At 43.1% G+C, this 11,711-nt stretch overlaps 1 protein-coding gene across 1 annotated transcript in view; it reads left to right on the top strand.

The window, feature by feature from the left end:
• Window positions 1–11,711, top strand: part of POLE (DNA polymerase epsilon, catalytic subunit) — a 1,031,469-nt gene that overhangs the window by 205,350 nt on the left and 814,408 nt on the right. The window lies entirely within an intron of this gene.

Raw genomic sequence — 11,711 nt, 5'->3', positions numbered from 1 at the left:
AATACTTAAGCTAACTGAGTGTGTACTTAAGCTAACTGAGTGTGCACTCCAGAAAAGTTTATTTTCCAGCACGACTTGGAAGATGTTGCCAACTAAAAAAACAAAAATGCAGTCAACCCTACTTTATACACAGCAAAAATGAATGTTTTATATTGTAATTATATTTATTATATTAAGGCATTCAAATACGATTCAATTGTTTTCCCTTAGTGGCAGATGTCTGCCATTTTGAATTTTTTTTTTAAGATGAGCTGAGTGGCACCTATCTGTTGGAGCTTGTACTTCAGTTATGGTTGATGGTGTAACAGTAGAGAGTGGTCCATAATGGTATCTTCTGATAGCTGTAACTGTACTCTGCCCAAGTAAAGTGTTACCTTCATCTCTTTCAGAATTTCAGGGACTCGTATTTTCTGTGGCATTTCATGTATTAATGTGAAAAATTAATCAGATTTTTTTTCTGGGACGGCATGATTGAATTTGAAGATACCTATTTAAATGATTTACACAGTTACTGTAGGATGTGAGCAGAGGCACACCTGTAAGAAGTGACATCAAAGTACTTCAGGTAACACCATTTTAAGCTATGAGTGTAGTGGGTGTAGGTTGTGACACTCACTTTAATCTGTCACAGCTGCTGAGAGTACAGGAAGTAAAAACTTATTATATAATGACAAGTCATTTGCATTCAAAAACATGCATGCTAATTGCTCAGCCCAAGCAGAGTGCCTGTTGTAAATCTAACATATGCCAATAGAAAAAAGTCTGGTCACCGGACTTTCCTCTAATAATGTATGCTCGGAGCTTTCCAGTTTTCTTGAGTTAAAAAAAATAAAGTTTGAACTCTGGACAGTTCAGAGGTACGAGAGAGATGGGACAGAGAAAATATGAGGCAAATCAGATATGTTATACCATAACTGGAGAAACGTACCCGATTTTCCTCTTATTTCCTCTGTGCCAGCTCTCGTGTACCTCTGAAGTGTCCGAATTTCAAATTTTCTTCTTTTCTCCTTTGCTTTATTTCCAAAGCACTGATGTACTGCCTACGCATGGGAACGCTAGTCCCATACTCATGCGCTGTACATCAAGAAAGCTCCAGGATACAGAAAAAAAAGCAGAACACCACCACGGCATCATTATACAAAGACATTATTTAAGAAAAGTAAGTAATATTCTTACAACCACATATAGAGTGAACCAAAACAACATGGCAGTCCAAAATAACACCCAAACTTTAATAGAACATTAGTGCTGTCACACTGTTTCTTCAGACATTATCGCAGTTAAAATTCTCAGTTTATAAAAGTAACTTCTAAAATATTCTAACCAATCAAAAAGTTCATTACATCAGTATCATAGCAGCAGTATTACACTACAGAAATTGGTCATACTCACTGCCTTATCTCTGTGCGTAATAATACCATTTCTAATAATATTAGAAAAGTTAGTACAAATGCTTTGGCCAAACATGTAGCTTGTCATGTTGCAACACGCACTTTCAGATTTTTGGTTGTGGAAGTGGTTAAATCCAATGATCATGGTGGTGATACTGAAAACTTGAGGCCAGTGAGACAAGGTGAATGATTAGAATGAGGGCAGACATTGAAAATGGCTTGAAAGATTAAAATTCCAATGAAGCCCTTTCTTAAAGCTAGGAGTTTGCACAAGTGAAGCTGTTTTGATCAGCTGTTTATATATGTGTAGACTGATGTATTCTTATTGCATTTTATTGCAGTTTTTTAACAGTGCATTTATATAAGTTGTATTTATATAGACAGTGCGCTGTGCCTTTAAGTGAGTATGATCAGTTTTTGTAGTGCAACATCGATGTTCTTCGTGTTTCACTGTTGCAGTCATTACATTTGAGTAATCCTGCTGGAAGGTTGCCCTCAGTAGGCCTGAATTGGGTCCTGGGTCGGCTGCTGTCACCCCTTCCCTGACGTCGGGTCGTCAGGGGTATAAAAGAAGCAGCCAACGCCATTTTCTTTAGTCTTTCTTGCCACGCGGTGCTCGAAGCAGTTCGCAAGTGCCGGTCAGCCAACTCTTGAGAATTTCGAGTTCTAATTTCAGATCCAAAGTCTTCTATAAAGCTAAGTACCCCGTTGCGGAAAGTTTTTTCTTGCTCCAGAACTGATGTCATAAAAAGTTAATAATTGTATTTCTTGTGGGAAGCAAATACCTCATAAGGACTTTCATTCTTACTGTATTCCTTGCCTAGGCCCTGATCATAACTTTCTGGGTTGTCGGTTTTGTGCTAGATTTAACCAATGCACTATTAAGTGTACTTTGGGCACAGGTTTAATTATCCAGAAATGTCGTCAGAAAGCCATCCGACTACCGGAGTTCACAAAAAACGCAAAGAAAAAGACAGCCGAGGCCCAAAACCGACGACGAAGCTTCTCCTAAGCCGGTCGCCGGTTCTCAGTGAGGCGATTTCACAGCCCCTGACTACCGCTACTTTAGAGTCGCAGGCCGCTACCGACTCCCACGTAGAGTCGGCTATGCCGCTGGAAACTCAAGGTATTGGAGCCTCGGACGCTGTTCCTTCAGATGGGTCCAGAGCCACTGAGCAGGCACCGGCTCCTGAGGGTGTATTCAGACCCAAACATCTATACATTAAACCGACTTCAAAGGCAAAGAAGCAAACTCGAGCCACGTGGACAGACCTCCATGCCCAAAACACAGATGCTCAAAATGGCCGAAGACTTGATTACCTTGATCAGGGGTTCCCATCTCCCCTCCTGATAAGAGGCCTAGGCAAGAGACTGACTATGAATCTTCAGATCAGGTTTCCATTTCTTCTGATTCCTCTTCTGATCAGGAATATTCTTTTCCCCCCATGAGGATTCAGATGCTGAAGAATCTATACCTTCAGCTTCTCCTCCTGAGGACTATTCTTTTGGGGAAACCTTACATATCATGAGGGAGCATTTTCACAGGGAGAGACAAGATTTTTCAGAATCTAAAAAGAGGCTCAGGGATTTCCTGTTACTACTCCAAACACCTCCCGTTCACTGAGGATCAGAATGTCGGAACACAGGAGTGATATCCGTAACAAAAGAGAAACTAATGCCCTATATAGACACACCATTAAACATCCATATGCAGAGTTTAGGTTTATGGTTATTGATAAAATAATAGGAGATAGAAGTAACCAACAGGGTTGGCACACAATTCTTAGCCACAAACAGAAATACTGGATCATCAACCTAGGGACATTATTTTTCCCAGGACTTAATGACCATCTTTGAAGGATCTTACGTATGTATATGACTATTTTGTTGACTCTTATGTATGTGTGTAGCACTTGTTATATACATTATATGTGGTATATATATATATAATATATTCATATACTATTGTTTGGTTTTATATAACTTTTTAGTTATTATACTCATGTATACATGGATGTATATAAGTGTATGTTGTTTTAAGGCATATGCAGTACACAGTTGGTTAGATTTCTTTTTTTCTTGTTATATATATATCAAAGTGTTCTACTGAACACATTTTGTATTGACTGCATGTTTATGCACTTATATATGCATATATATATGTATATATATATTTGCATATATATATATATATATATATATATATGTGTGTGTGTACTCATACATATATATTTTTTATATATAGGTAGATTACTATTTGTTTAATAATGTTTTCATATGTATTCTTTATACATGCATATAGTTATCAATACTGAAATGTGATATTTGTATATAGTTCCTTTTGTATTGTAAACTCCTTTCAGTTTTTTCCTTTTGGGCTGAACCATGTTTTCCATAGGTTAGGGGTGGGTATATATAGCCTAATCAGCAATTTGTTTGTGATTTTGTTTCACTGAAGAAGGCTGGGTAGCCGAAACCGGTCTGAATAAAGGAATCTTTTAGTTTACTCAATTTGCAAGTGTCTTTTGTACTCTCTATGCTGGCCCTTGGTGTTGGATTAGTTCATGGTTTGGCCATGCATTCCGTACTTGCAGAGCATTTGGTTTGTTCATTTCCTGTTACTACCTCAGCACAAGCCACTAGCCATCCCTCCTGTGTTAGTTATTGTAGAGGATATGTTTTCGGAGTCTAGTCTTAACCTCGACTCCTTACCTCCAGCTCCTGTTAAGCCTGACAGATATTACAGGGTTCCTGACTCACATAAATTCCTTTTTGAAAACCCTGCTGCAGACCCAGAAACTATTTCTCAGGGTCCCAAGGGAGTTGAGGGTTCCGCTGCAAAAAAACCCTACCTCTCCTGACAGGGATTCTAGGACACTGGATAGATGGGGAAAAAAGGTTTGCTACCTTGGCTGTAAGGGCCTTAAACTGTCAGTTTCATATGCTCAAATATCAGCAACATGTCATGCCATTGCTTAAACACAAAATGTTAAACTCTGAATGTGCAGAAAACAAGGAAATGCAGGATATATTGCATGCAGCTGAACAAGTTAGAAAGCATACTTTGCAATGTGGTTTTGATTTTTTAGAGGCCTCCTGCAGGGCTGCAGTTACAGGTTTTGTAATTAGAAGGCATGCTTGGTTAAAGGAACAAAATCTGCCTGATCATGTTGAAGTTAAATTATTAGATGCACCTTTACAACATGATACTTTGTTTGGTGTTAAGGCAGCAGAGGTGTTAAAGAAAATGGAAGACAGGGCTAAGTCTATGCAAACTGTCAAAGATTTCTTACAAGTACAGCTGCCTAGGTTTAGTAGACACTGGCCAACAAAGAATTGGTCCTTTCCTGTGTCAGACAGACCTCAAAGTGGCAGACCCAGACGCCCTAGAGGCAGATCCCAGGTGCAAGGTTCATACAGGTCAAAGCAATGGGGTGCTTCTACCTCCAAAAGTGGAGAAGACAAATCGCAACCTCACAGGAAACGGTCCCAATGACTTCCCCCTGCCTGCACCAAGCACTTATTTCCTGGCAGCACCCTTAGGGGGAAAATTAGCACATTATAACCTAGGACAAGTGGGTTCTAAATATCGTGTCACAAGGCTACAAGTTCCATTTCCATACCCTGCCAAAGGCAAACGGCTGGCCAGATCTGCCAAAAAATCAATGGGCAGAGGCACAAAAACAAGTCTCATCCCTCATGGACATGAGGGCCATTCAACAAGTGCCAGAGCAAGAGCGGGGACAAGGATTTTACTCGACTGTTCTTGGTACCCAGAAAGGGCAAGGCCTGGAGGCCAATACTGGACCTATCTATTCTGAACACATTCCTGGATATACCAAAATTCAAAATGTTGGCTTTGCAGCAGCTTCTGCCCATGCTGGGTAAAAACGCTTGGCTTGTAACTTTAGACCTAAGAGGCATACCTGTATGTCCCTATCAGACAGATATGCAGAATATACCTCAGATTCAAGGCTGGCTCAATGCATTACCAATTCTCTGCACTGCCCTTTGGCTTATCTACTGCACCCAGGGTCTTTACAAAGTGCCTGGCATCAGTAATTGCATTCTGCGGACAAAGAGGAATACAGATATATCCTTACTTGGATGACTGTCTAATTCAAGCAGAGAACAAGGACATCCTTCTACAGTATCTGGTGTTTGTGAAAAAACTTCTAACATGCCTAGGGTACACAGTCAATGAAAATAAATCTCAAGAGGTAATATTCCTTGGTGCAAGCTTAAATACAACTGCCCAGATGACTTATCTCACGCCAGACAAACAAAGGCAACTGACTACCTATTTCAAAATGTTAGCAACAAAGGACCAGTTATCTGCAGGCTTTGGGCTTCATGGCATCCTGCATCCTACTAATTCCATATGCAAGACTGCATATGAGGAAACTTCAATGGTACCTAAAAAGTGTTTGGACTCAACATTGCTACAGCCTGGAAACTATATTACTCTCATTCCCTGCCTGCAACAGGAGTTTCGATAGTGGGCAAAGGCTTGTCACCAAAACAAGGGACAGCCATTCATATTACCCCCAGCCAGGCAGACACTAACAACGGATGCATCAGATTATGCCTGGGGGGCCCACATGGCAAGAAAATGCATTCAGGGCACATGGACCTCAACCAAATGCATCTACATATCAATCAAAAAGAGATACTAGCTGTTCAAATTGCCCTGACAGCCTTCAAGGACCTACTTCATCCAGGACAACTACTGATAGACAGACAACACCATGGTCATGTGGTATATAAACAAGCAGGGGGGCACACATTCTTACCCCCTTTGCAGACTAGCCATGACTTTGTGAGACGCAGCATTGACTTACCAAGTACATCTACAGGCACAATTCCTGCCAGGAAGGAAAATACTCCGGCAGACGAACTAAGCAGAAACCTCATGGATCCCCACGAGTGGCAGCTGGAGCCACAAGTCTTTAGCATAACAAGGAAATAGGGATGCCCGGACATAGATCTATTTGCCTCCCCTCACAACCACCAACTAAAAAGATTCTGCACAAGGATTTGTCACAGACAAGCATGGAAAGTGGACGCCCTATCCTTCAGCTGGAAAAACCTATCAGTATATGCCTTTCCCCCTCTGCCTGTCATCACCAAGGTACTCCTAAAAGTCAGACAGGAGAAGCCAAAGATGATACTGATTGCACCAGAATGGCCCTGCCAGCACTGGTACCCAATATTAAGGAGCTTGTCTCAATGCTCAGCTTGGACCTTACCTCAAGTACCGCATCTACTGTCCCAGCAAAACAATCGGATCCTGCACAGCCAGCTCACGACTTTAAACCTGGCAGCATGGCGGATAATGAAGTCACACAAAACACACCTCTCAGCAAAGCTGTGATGGATGTCATTTTGGAAGCCAGAAGGCCTAGTACTAGAAAATCTTATGTTGGAAAATGGAAGAGATTCTGTGCTTGGAACCAGGCACAAGGAACAGATACAGCTGTGCCAAATATTCCTCAGATTTTACAATACTTGACTAAGATACTGGACAAAGGCCTATCTTTCTCATTTATTAAAATTCATGCCTCTGCCATTTCGGTTCATTACAATGCAGAGCCACCAATCTTTTCTCATCCCTTATTAAAACAGTACCTCAGAGGAGCCAAAAATTTAAGGCCTCCAAGGAGATGACCAATGCCTGCATGGGACCTAAACTATGTCTTGGAAAAACTCACCCTGCCTCCTTTTGAGCCAGCTGCTACTGCTGATATAAATTTATCTTGGAAAACAGCTCTGCTCCTAGCAATAACTTCTGCAAGATGAGTTTCAGAGCTACAGGCACTCATGGCTGTGGAACCTTTTATCATTTTTTATCCGGACAGGGTCTCCCTGAGGGCAAACCCAACATTTATGCCTAAAGTGGTGTCAAGTGTGGCTCTTAACCAAACCATTCATCTGCCAACTTTTTATCCAATTCCACAGAACAAAGGGGAAAGAATTCTGCATTCTTTGGATGTACACAGACAACTTTGGTTCTGCTTGGACAGAACCAAAGTTTTCAGAAAGACAGAGCAATTACTAGTGGCATATGCTGCAAGGATTCACCACTTCATTTGTTTCTGCTACTTATACCATGGCAAGCCAGTGCCTAAGGGCATTAGGCCACATTCCACCAGAGCTGCAGCCACAGCAGCCTTTCTCAGGGGAGTACCAACCAAGGACATTTTAGAGGCAGCTACTTGGAGTTCAGTGCACACCTTAACAAAGCACTATCATCTGCCACTCTATTCTAAATCCAGGGCAGGCTTTGCCACTGCAGTTCTGCAGGGTCTCATAGCTGCTCCTAATGCTGTTTAGCTCCAGCCTCCCAACCATAGCTTTGGGAATCTACCCAAATGTAATGACTGCAACAGTGAAACACGAAGAACATAGTACAGTTGTGTACACTTACCATAAATGTAGATGTTCGAGTGTATTCACTGTTGCAGTCCAGGTTACCCACCCGCCATCCCCCTTTTCTTCTGATGGAACCTATCTTTCCTTCTCTGATTTATACAACCTATGTGGTGTATTTGCTTGTGGATGAAGGTAAAGTTTATATTGGTGCATGTAATTTTATATATAGATATAAATTTTGGCTACCCTTTTAGGGGGCACCTGACATCTGGGGCAAGAAAAACTAAAGAAAATGGCGTCGGCTGCTTCTTTTATACCCCTGACGACCTGACGTCAGGGAAGGGGCGACGGCAGCTGATGCAGGACCCAAGACTTTGGAATTCAGGCCGACTGAGGGCAACCTGCCAGCAGGATTACCCAAATGTAATCACTGCAACAGTGAATACACTCTAACATCTACATTTATGGTAAGTGTACACAACTGTACTTTGCTTTGATACTGATGTAATGAACTTTCTGATTGATTTAGGATATTTTAGAAGTTACTTCTATAGAATGAGAGTTTTAACTGTGAAAATGTCTGAAGAAGCAGTGTTTTTAATAACCGTGAAAACGCTAACATTATATTAAAGTTAGGGTGTTGAACTGGACCGCTGTGTTGTTTTGGTTCACTATATATGTGGTTGTGGATTCTTGCTCTTCTGGGTAAACCATTTATCCTCTCAGTCTTTACTGGTATGGTCTAAGTAATATTTTTCTTAATGTCATTTTACAAATGACCGGGTATGGTATATTGAAGATTTACCCACAGTTGCCATTGTTTAATCACTTGGGTGTCACACTCGTGATTTATAGCAACCATGGGTTAATCTTCAATATAACACGCCCAGTTGTTGGTTATTGCTATAAAGTTCCACAGATGTACTAGAGGTCTTTTTTTCTGTAAGCGATAATGAAAAAGGTTTTAGTTCTTTAGGACCTAACTGATTATGTTGAGTAGTCCTATCTCGCCTTCATTCTTGCACTTTGGTTCGGAGCAGAACCTCGGCAGGTCTCTAGCTCAAAGTCTTCTGGTTGGCTCGTGGCAAAGAGGTATCCCATCCTGCACCGCTGACATCCCCCAGATCTCGTTTGACGCTCGTTGAGCTCAGATGTGCTTCTTCTTGGTCGTGGCTAAGTGAAATATTCTTCTACTTGTTATTCAATTTATACCTTCAAAAAAAGTTGTATTCAACCTACTTAGTGATCATTTATAATCTAGTGTCTAAGACCGTGTGTGACATTGTTTGCTCTGTTTTTTGATTGGCTGTTCTACCGTAGGCCAGTTGTTGTGTATCCCTGCATCGCTGTTAGTCTTACTTGCTGTTTAGGGCTTTGCCTAATTGTTTCCTTTTCTAAGCTGTTTTCAGCAAGAGCTAGGCCCGTTTAAGTAGAGGACCTAGTCCTTTGACTTTATTTCCACAGGGCTAACCGTTTAATTTAGAGGTAGTCCCTGTTTCTCCCTCTCTGTTTCTGGCATTGGTGTTTGTGATTTGTTTCGGCTATGTCTAAAGACGCGAAGGACCACCAGCCTTTTGCCTTTAAAAAATGTACTAAGTGCGCCCAAAAATGTCCCTGACAGATGGGCATACTATTTGTGTGTACTGCTTAGGTGCTATTCACCTTCAAGAGTCTTGCTCTTTTTGCCATGCTTTTAGTCCTAGAGTCCTTCAAGAGAGAAAGAACAAGCGCATTTTGAAAAGCCTTTTAAAGCATTCTTTCGAGGATGAGTTGGCTGCTTTTTCCTCCTCTAGTTCTAAGTCACCATCTTCCAAAAAAGACAAAGTTAAAACTACAAAAAGGTGGTCTCCCACTCACTCGGTGTCGTCGGAGCCGCCAGACAAAATTGCCAAATTGACTACTTCCTCTTTGGCTCCACTGGATTTGGTGCCGACAGAAGTTATTGATGTGGAACAATCCGTTTCGGTTCCAGGGGTTACAGAGCCGATAACTGAGTCTGTATCTCGGAACCGGTTATCTGAACTTTGTCCGGTCTCTCCGACACTCAGATCGCCTATTTTGCAGCGGTTTAGGTCCCCCACTTGATCCTCCAGGTCCTCAAGGAGCCTTTCTGATGAGGACGTTGAGAGAGTGGTGCGCAGACTCCTCGAGACATTGGCGCTGGCAAATTTACTTTTGGCTCCGTTCCAGTTGGTTCCAGAGCCTAATGAACCCGTACACCTGGTCACTGTTCCTCCTCCAAGCCGCTCCAGTGCATCAGAGCCAGAGATGTTGGTGCCACTAGCTCTGGAAAGGTCGGTTCCATCTACCTTGGTTGGTCTCTTGGTTCTGCTACCCGCTCTGACCCCTTCGGTGTCGTCCGTGGTGTCTAGGGTCCTAAGTTCTCCGGTCGGGCCCAAGGGGGATGCTTGGACCCAGACTTCTTCGGTTCCGAGCTTATCTCTTGGTGCTTTGACTCGGAGCACTGAGGGTTGCCTCTGCACCTTCGGAGCGGGGGGAGGGGGCGTCCTTGGAGCCAGGAGGGTTGCCCTTCGAGGTGATGAGGAGTGTTCTGTCCAAGTCTTCAGTTCCAACTAGGGGCACCGACACTCTTCCCCCTAAAGCACTTGACCCTCAGTCTCAGCACCTTCTCTTATCCAACACAGCAGAGACTCACAGCCTCAGGAACCCTCCATGAGTGGTCCCCAGTCTTCCGAGGTCTCCCCAGAATATCCTTCTGAGGAGCCCCCTCGGCAGAACACTTGTAAGAGGAAGAATGTTGACTCCCCCGATGAGTCCATTACAGCAGACACTGACCTCTTGGAGTCAGAAGGATCCCCCCAAGTCACCCCCTGATGACATCTCCTTCGCAGATATCCTTGAGATCCTGAAACAGAGAGACGGCTGGCCCACCACCTCCCCTTCTGATGAGGAGTCAGTGTACCAGAAGGCTTTCGGGTCTCAACCTTCCGCCTCTTGGGTGTCTCCACCTTTCGACAAACTCCTGGATCTAGTGAGTAGGAAGGTGTGGGAGTCTCCTGATACTGTGGAACCAGTTCCTAGAAGATCTAATAAATTCTTGTCAGCACCTCAGGACAAAGATTTTCTCACTAAAGGCGTGCCAGTAGATGCCATAGTGGTGGCAGCACCCACCAAAAAGGAACTTGCTGAAACTTCCACTGTCCATCCACCGAACAAGGAGTCTCAAACGATGGATAGGTACGGGAAGCATATCTTTTCTTCAGCGGCTTTTACACTCAGATTGCTGAACTACCTGTCTCATTTCACTAGGCCCCAGAGAGATGATCTGAAAGAGCTGGGAGATGCACTTCAAGGTAACCTATCTGAAGCGGTGTTTGATAAGTTTAATGCACAGATGTCTACCTTAAATTCTATTGTCAACTCCTCCATGCAGCTGATATCTTATGCAGCGGATGGAGCAAGTAGGGCAGCAGGTTCAGGTGATTCTCTTAGAAGACACTACTGGATGCGGTTGTGTAACTTTGCAGAGGCCTTTAAGTCTACATTTACTAACGCCCCCTTTGATGGATCTTCATTGTTTGGACCTAATGTAAAGGACACACTCACCAAGTGCGAACAGGAAGGGAAAACCCTGTCTGCCGTGGGAGTCCATTTTTCCGTTCCTTCTAGACCCTATCCCAAAGGGCAGAGGGGTGGAATGATGTGGTTCAAGAATTTGTAGAGGTTTTACCAGGACGTACAGGGTGATTCCTTCTGCAGAGGCAGAGGAGGATGAAATAATGGCAGACGCCGCCCTAGAGGCAGGGAAGGCCCACAGAACCATTGAGACCGTGATTCCTTTTGTCGTCGTCCCTACCAGTGCTCCTGAAAGGAGGCCCGACTCTGCGTCTCTGGAGCCAGTCTGGAGACGTAAATCCTTATTCCCAGAAGCCTGGCGCTATATCATTCAAGACAAGTGAGTACGAAAGATAATTACAAGAGGATACT

This window comes from Protopterus annectens, chromosome 4.part0 (assembly GCF_019279795.1).
Source record: "Protopterus annectens isolate FY-2018-M chromosome 4.part0, PAN1.0, whole genome shotgun sequence".
NCBI classification, from domain to species: domain Eukaryota; kingdom Metazoa; phylum Chordata; order Ceratodontiformes; family Protopteridae; genus Protopterus; species Protopterus annectens.
Note: the sequence above shows the minus strand (reverse complement) of the source record. Positions and strands in the feature narration are given on the sequence as shown.